Raw genomic sequence first — 7,810 nt, 5'->3', positions numbered from 1 at the left:
AGCCCCATGAGAGGTGAGGTGGCCTTTGGTCAGAAGGAGACCTGGGGGCGCCTTCAGGCCACACCAGGGGGCTCTGAAAAATTCCATTCACTTGAACTGTTCTACTCAAGACCCCTCATTCAATCCTCATCCTAGTGTTTATTTTTGACATAACAGTATGAGGAGAATGGGGGGGAAAAAGGAATTGCAAAAAAAAAAAAAAAAAGGAACTGGAATTTTAATGAGAACCATCTGGAGTCTTTGCCAAGAGTATAATGTTTGGTACAAGAAAGTAATTCCTCAGCTTAAATGAGGAAAAGAGAAATGGAGGAAATCGTTATGTTGTGCTCACAACCCCAAAACTGAGGCTGAACAGAACCACCTAGAACATGCACATCCCACAGGAACAGGGCTGGGACGGATCTGTGGAGAGGCGGTGGAGTGCGCCTCTCTCGGCTCCCGCGGTCACAGTGAGGAGGAATGTTTGTCCTCTGCCAAGGAGACTTTGAGGGATGGGTTGTGGTGGGCCCTGGGCCAGCGCCTGGAATCTGGGTAACCATGGAAACGGGCCCGCGGGTGACAACAAACACGGGATGGAATTTCAGCATTCGCAGCCAGGCCAGGGAGGAATGGGAAAGTTTGGGAAAGTTTTTGTTTTTAACCCAAGGATGGAGAAGGCACAGGAGCGAGCCACGGTGTTCTGGATAAGTGCTCCCTGCACAGGACCCCCACAGAGTCACAGGGACTCCACAGGGAGTCTCTCAGAGGCTCTATTCCCACTTTATCCTTTTCATTTGTTTATAACCCACCTCATTCCACCAAGGATTCCATGGGGTAAAAGCTACTCCTGAGGGGTCTCCATGCACAGCCAGATCCCTGTCCTCCTCAAGCCAGTGTAATCACGGATCTTGAGGACATCCACCCACTGTGGGCATTTCAGTGCATCCTCTCAATGCATCCTCAAAACAGCCCTGCAGCCAGCGGGGCCAGATCCTCCCTTACAGAGGGGGAAACGAAATTCAGAAAGCCAAGATTATCCAGAAGCAGAGGAGCTTTCTTCCCCAGCCTAAGCCCATCTTCCCTGCACCATGCCATTATACCTGTCATCTTTATTCTGGAAACAAATGAGTAATTGTGGTCATCAGCATTGATGAAGCAGAGAAGGAAAGCATCTACACCTACCTGTGTGCAAATAAACGCCACTCATCCATGTAGCTGCAGAAGCGGGCCTTGACTGAATGGAAAAAGATTTATATGATGGAAGGAAGAAATTTTTATAGAGTTAGTGGGCTGAAAAATTAAAGAACCATGAAGTCTAGAATTTTCTTCTCTGAGGTAGTTAGAATGGCTGGCATCATGCCTGGACAGATCAGGGCCTTGAGAGTAAAGGAACCATAAAAACATCCACTGCAGGCTCTTTGCTTTACAGGTGGGGAAACCAAGGTAGAATCAAAGACTGGGCTCCATAGCCAGTACAAGGCTCTCTTCTTGACAGTACGTCCCAGAAGCCCCCAAACAAGCCCATAGTAGACCCTCAGAGTCCATAGTGGGGTTCAGGTGAAATAGTATCAATTAGCAGGATTAAAACAGGAGGTGGTAATAATAATTGTTATGGAACAGAGGGCTGTTAAGTCTGGGATCAGACTGGAGGGTTCAGGATGGGTGAGGAGGGGAAATGTCAGGATGGATTGGCACCCTGCAATACTGAGATCCACCTGGCAAGACAATCCATTTTAGTTTTGCTCTTACAACCATGATTAGTTAAGAGGGAACCTCTGCTCTGAAAAGAGAAAGAGACTCAACGGTTAAGAATTTAGCAAAGAAGATAGTTTTAAATCAGCAAAGTTATATAACTCTATAACGGTTTCAAGAAATCATCTTGAAATTTCATTAGCAAAAAATGCCTCTGAATAAGCCAACAGGAAATAAGAAGTGCAAGGAATTTCTGGAAATAGGAGTGTTTTTTTGTGTTTGTTTGTTTTTAAAGTGAAAAAAGAAGTTTTAAGGAAAAAGGAAGCCCTGACCCACATAAAGATAGGGTTTCAGTAAAACTAATTTGAGAGTTAAGAGGGAAAGTGTAAGCCTCAGCCATGGAGTGAGCTCCCAGGCCCTTGAGGGCTTTATGTGGGCTGCTGAGAACAACTGCAATCCCCGAAAAATGGGCTCAGGAAACAGAGCCAGGTTCACACTAAAAAAGAAGTTTCATTTGCTGAAAAATAACAAATCCACATGAGGCTGTGCAAAGCCCTGTTGAAGTTTACAGAGTAACTTAAAAATGGTTTCAGCACTTAATCCAGGAATATCTGCTGTTTATACCAAAGTCACCGATTCTCCCTAAAGCTCTGCTTTGTGACTTTTTATCCTGAATAACTGTTTCTCTCATTCAGTCATAAAAAATGGGAGGGAACGTGTCATTTTTTTTCTCAGCAAATGTTTTTTGACAGCTTGCTCTATGGCAGGCCCTGAATACAGTGCTGCTATCATGTCAGACTCTTATTGCCTCTTGCTTGGACTGAATACCATTTCTGAATGTCTAATATCAAAATGCAGAGTCCACTGTGTATTGATGAGCCTTCTATAAAATGTTGAGAGTTTTCCACCTTCAAATACTATAAGTACTATGCAAGCTTAAGGAGGCCACTGCTCATTCCTAATGAGAATCTTCTGTTTATGATTCATGGATTAAACCCTTATAAATGGCTTCATGTACATGCCTAAAATATGCAGATCCACAGGACGTCTGAGAGTATTCATGTAAGTATGTATCTGCTCGTGAGAAAGTGTGTGTGGGAGGGAAGGACAGAGTAGAAATTGTTTTCATTTTAAAAAGCTAGAGGGGCAAGAAGCAACTATGCATATACATCATTAAAGAAATGAGTGCAGCTCTCTCCTCCAGCCATCCATGTGCCAGAAGGAAAGAAGGCTAAGGGGAAGAAGGTGGCCCTGGCCCCTGCTGTCATGAAGAATCAGGAAGCCAAGAAGGTGATCAATCCTCTGTTTGAGGGAAGGCCAAGAATTCTGGCATCAGACAGGACATCCAGCCCAAAAGGGAACTCACCTGCCTTGTTAAATGGCCTCGTTACATCAGGCTGCTGTCGCAAAGAGCTATTCACTATAAACGTCTAAAAGTGTCTCCTGCAGGGGCACCTGGGTGGCTCAGTGGTTGAACGTCTGTCTTTGCCTCAGGTCGTGATCCCGGGGTCCCAGGATCAAGTCCTGCACTGGGGTCCCTGCAGGGAACCTGCTTCCCCCCCGTCCTATGTCTCTGCCTCTCCCTCTGGGTTTCTCATGAATAAATAAATAAATTCTTAAAATAAATAAATAAATAAAAGTGCCTCCTGTGATTAACCAGTTCACCCAGGCCTCTGACTGCCAAACAGCTACTCAACTGCTTAAGCTGACCCACAGATACAAACCAGAGACAAAGCAAGAGAAGCAGCAGAGATTGTTGGCTCTGGATGAAAAAAAAAGCTGCTAGCAAAGGGGATGTCCCCACTCAGAGGCCTCCTGTCCTTCAAGCTGGGGTTAATACTGTCACCACCTTAGTGAAAAACAAGAAGGCTCAGCTGGTAGTGATCACACATGATGTAGGTCCCATGGAGCTGGTTGTCCTCCTCCCTGCCCTGTGTCATCAGATGGGGTTTCCTGCTACATTATCAGGGGAGGGCCGGGCTGGCGCATCTGGCCCATAGGAAGACCTGGACCACTGTCGCCTTCACACGAGTTAACTCGGAAGACAAAGGAGCTCTGGCTAAGCAGGTGGGAGATGTCAGGACCAATGACGACAGATGTGAGGAGATCTGCTGTCACTGGGGAAGCATCATCCTCCGTCCAAAGTCGGTGGCTTGCATTGCCAAGGTCAAAAAGGCAAAGGCTAAAGAACTGGCCACCAAACTGGGCTAAGTGTACACTGTTGAGTTTTCTGTACATAAAGCAATTAAAAGTTCTCTTTCAAAAAAGAAGTGAATGTACATAGGGCGTAATGAGGAGAGACGCCAGTGCATTTTCAAATTGTCAGTCCTTTAGCTCTTGAAAACATTACTCTTTAAAGGGAAACCATGGGCTGGTGTTTGTTCTCTCACCAATTACATTCTTCTTCTTCCTTTTTTTTTTTTTTTTAATTTCAGTGATTTTTAAAAGCCAATTCAAACCTTTTTATTTTTTTATTTTTTTAAAGATTTTGTTTATTTATCTGACAGAGAGAGAGAGCGCGCGCCAGAGACCACAAGCAGGCGAGCGGCAGAGGGAGAGGGAAAAGAAGACTCCTCACTGAGCAGGAACCCCTGCCCCCCAATACGGGGCTCCATTCCAGGACCCTAGGATCATGACCTGAGATAAAGGAAGATGCTTAATCGACTGAGCCACCCTGGAGGCCTTCAAACCTTTTTAAAAATCACTTTTATCCTTTTATTTAAAAAACTATTTTATTCTTTTATAAAAATATTTATTTAAAAAATCTTTATTATTCAAATGCTCGTTACTTTAGTGATTATTAAACTGAGAGAAAGAGTCCCTTGCTGTTGGCATGGAGGCATCCCCACCATCACATCATGCAGTGCTAGCCCTAGTTGAAAAGGCCTTAGAGAAGTCACCTCAGCCCAGATGCCCAAATGTTTTTCATGAGAAAGTTTTCTCCAGACAAGGTGTCCCTTTCTGACCAACTTCACATTGTGCCCACTAGGTGAGCAGAAGCCTATGTACTAGAGGTGCTCTGAGTGAGGAGCACCCTGAAGACCCCTTCCTGCCCCCTCCCTGGCCTGTCCCCACAGCTTGCTTCTTGCCTTCATGGGAAGAAGCAACCAGAAACATTGGCCCTACTACTCAAATACCCTATATTGTGTGAAATTGATGAATATCACTTCTGTTTTTGCCAAGATGCCTATGTGAAGCTGGAGTTTTCAACAATAATTCTAATGAAAACTATGGGCCAGAAAATGTTGAAGTCCAGTTTGTATTATTCTGTCAAATAGAGAAGCCAAACAAGCAAACCTGTATCCAGGTAATATTCTGTATCCAACAAGGAAATCTGCAATTTCATTATATCATTTAGGATGCTTTGGCTTGCAAGTAAAATGAAACTCAACTAACAGAAGCTTAAGCAACAAGGGAATTTATTATTTCCTACAACCAACCCAGATCTAGGGCTGATTAATTTCACAACTAAATGACATCATCCAGAACCCAGGTTCTTATCCATCTTTAAGGCCCTTGTGTCCTCCTCAGCTGTCAGCTTGCTCCCTTCATGGTCATAAGACAGTGGCCACAAACTCTGGGCAACAGATCCTCATATCAGAAGCAGAAGGTGATTATCTTTTCTCACAGGTTCAGGGATGTGTAGATGGTAAAATCAGGACCTTTGAGGGCTTAGTTGTGAATGTGGAGCAGAGGGGAGTATCACACACACACACACACACACACACACACACGCACGGGTTGGATAGAGCCATGTGGGCTGCTGGAAACCATCTTGTAATTGATTTTGCGGTGAGTGCATATTTGAGAATGACATGAATATTCAGAGGAGAGAAGAACCAAGCCAAGAGGCAGGTGGAACTGGAAACAAATGTTATGCTGAAGCCACGTACGCCCTTGGCCTTTATAGTTATGTGAGCCAATAAATTCCCTGTTTGACAGGACAATTCAGGGAGAATTTTCTGTCACCCACAACACACAGACTTCATTCATACACCTTACTTGTGTAATTTTTCCAATCCTAGACTAATCTTCCAATTTTGTTTTGCTTTTTAAAAATACTTCAAGTTGAGACATTCTATAATATACGTGGCCAGTATTGTGTAAAAGTGACAAGGTCATAATGAACAAAGATAGAAATAGTCATAGATTAGAGGAATCTAAGGAGACATGAGAACTAAATGCAATGTAGTATCCTGGCTTGGATACCTGGAACAGAAAAAGGATATTAGTGGGAAAACTAGGGAAATCCAAAGAAATTCTGTAGCTTCGTGCATAGTAGTACACCTATGTCAGTTTCTTAGTTTGGACAAATGTGCTGCGGTGATGTAAGGGATTAACATCAGAGGAAGCTGAGTGATAGGTATATGGCGACTCTACTATCGTCACAACTTCTCGGTAAATCTAAAATTATTCCAAAATAAAAACTTTAAACAAATATATTATTGGTCACTAGTATTTCAAGGTCTAGTGAACACTGAAATAGTCTGACTTTTTCAAGTCACAGATGGGAAGGTTAAACAACAAAGAGATTGGGACTTGCCTGTGGCACCTGGAAATTTGTGTCAGAGCTGAGCCTTGGACTCAGGTTGCATCATCCAGCCACACAACCACCCTGCAGCCTAGGGACCTGGGACTTCACTCAAAGGAATTAGTTTCCATGGTAACGGCTCTTCTCTAAGCATACTAAATTCCCCTCCAGCTCTCCATATTAGCTCTGGACTATTACATTTCAAAGTCCATTTTTCACATTAATAAATTACACAATTATAGCAGTCCAGGAATGAGCTATAACACCATGCAAAAGGAATTTGTACCAGAAATTTAAACTACCATATGGTCAATGGATTAACATTAACCATAAATAGAAACCATCACATTCTGTGGTACCTGCCAACCGCATTTGTATGAAATTAGTGTTTTCTGAAAAGCAATACAATGAAAAATGTTAACCCAAACTACAACATTTCCAAAGACAGATATTGAAGGAGCTGTACCTCAAATAACTTAGGTGAGAGTGAACATGGCATTCTGGAAAAATCCATATTACATGACTCAAAAAGTTGTTCTAGTGATGGCAGACACTGATATCAATTAAAATTAAATTAAATTAAAAGATGCATTTATAAAATTTGTAAAATTGGACAGAATGTGTCTCAAGGAAAAAGTGGAAATTCACATTCCTCCCTGTAGAGTTTAATGACACAACCTCAGGATGAAACACTGAGTAAAAGGGAAATACCCCTAATCCACCTGCTTTCCTCCAAAATCACAGCAATCTCCCCACTCCCGTGATGTTTCTGTCATCCACACCCCAGTACTCGGAGCTAGGTCCAGAGTCGGTCACCAATGTTGGTTCCCTTCTCTTCTTGTTTTCCCCACCCAATAATTATTCCTCTTCCATCCTGTGAGCACTGGCCCTTGGGCAAAGCCCAGGCATCCGTTGGAATGCTGATCCCAGAATGTCAGAACCCAAGGGATCCCTGAGAAACATGGACCAAAGTATGCTAATTAACACCCTTCCCTATAATTGCTGGTGACTATTGGAATTATCTGATAAAAGTTATGACAGTATTTCCCCTTCGTTGGCACAGAGATGACTTAGGAGGCACATCATGAGAGAAGAAAGCCACAATTTCTGTGTTGGCTACAGTGTCCCCCATTAGCTAATGGTTATATGACAGAAGATAAAAAATGATCTCGACAGGCAGGAATAATGAGCCCCAAATTACAAAATGTAATTTAGAAAGAATGTAGGCAGTGCCCTACAGTTAGGTTCCAAAAAGTGCCTTGCAGAGGCCCAGGAGGCAGCGTGTGACGCCAGCAAGAGCGGAGGCCAGGGTCTGGGAGTGCCCGGTCCCAGCTGAGCCTCTGACCAGCTGGCCATGCTTGGACAAATTGCTAGCTTCAGGGAATGCAGCTTTCTCAGCTGGAAAATAAGAAAGTCAAACGAAATGGTCTTTCGCGTACTTCCCAGATGTGAAGCGATTCTTTGCCAACAGTAGGAAGATGACTCAGTGAATTGTGGTGCGTCCCCACGATAGAGTATCATGCAGCTGTTCTGGGTCCCATGTTTCCAGAGAGTATTTGATAACATGAAGAAAGCACTTGTGACATGAGGGGAAAAAATAAATAAATA

At 43.5% G+C, this 7,810-nt stretch overlaps 1 pseudogene; it reads left to right on the top strand.

Annotated features, from left to right (window-relative positions):
- Positions 1-537: 537 nt before the first annotated feature.
- LOC106557610 lies at positions 538-4,034 on the top strand (annotated as a pseudogene).
- The last annotated feature ends 3,776 nt before the right edge of the window (positions 4,035-7,810 follow it).

Source organism: Canis lupus, chromosome 23 (genome assembly GCF_011100685.1).
Source record: "Canis lupus familiaris isolate Mischka breed German Shepherd chromosome 23, alternate assembly UU_Cfam_GSD_1.0, whole genome shotgun sequence".
Classification (NCBI taxonomy): Eukaryota; Metazoa; Chordata; class Mammalia; order Carnivora; family Canidae; genus Canis; species Canis lupus.
Note: the sequence above shows the minus strand (reverse complement) of the source record. Positions and strands in the feature narration are given on the sequence as shown.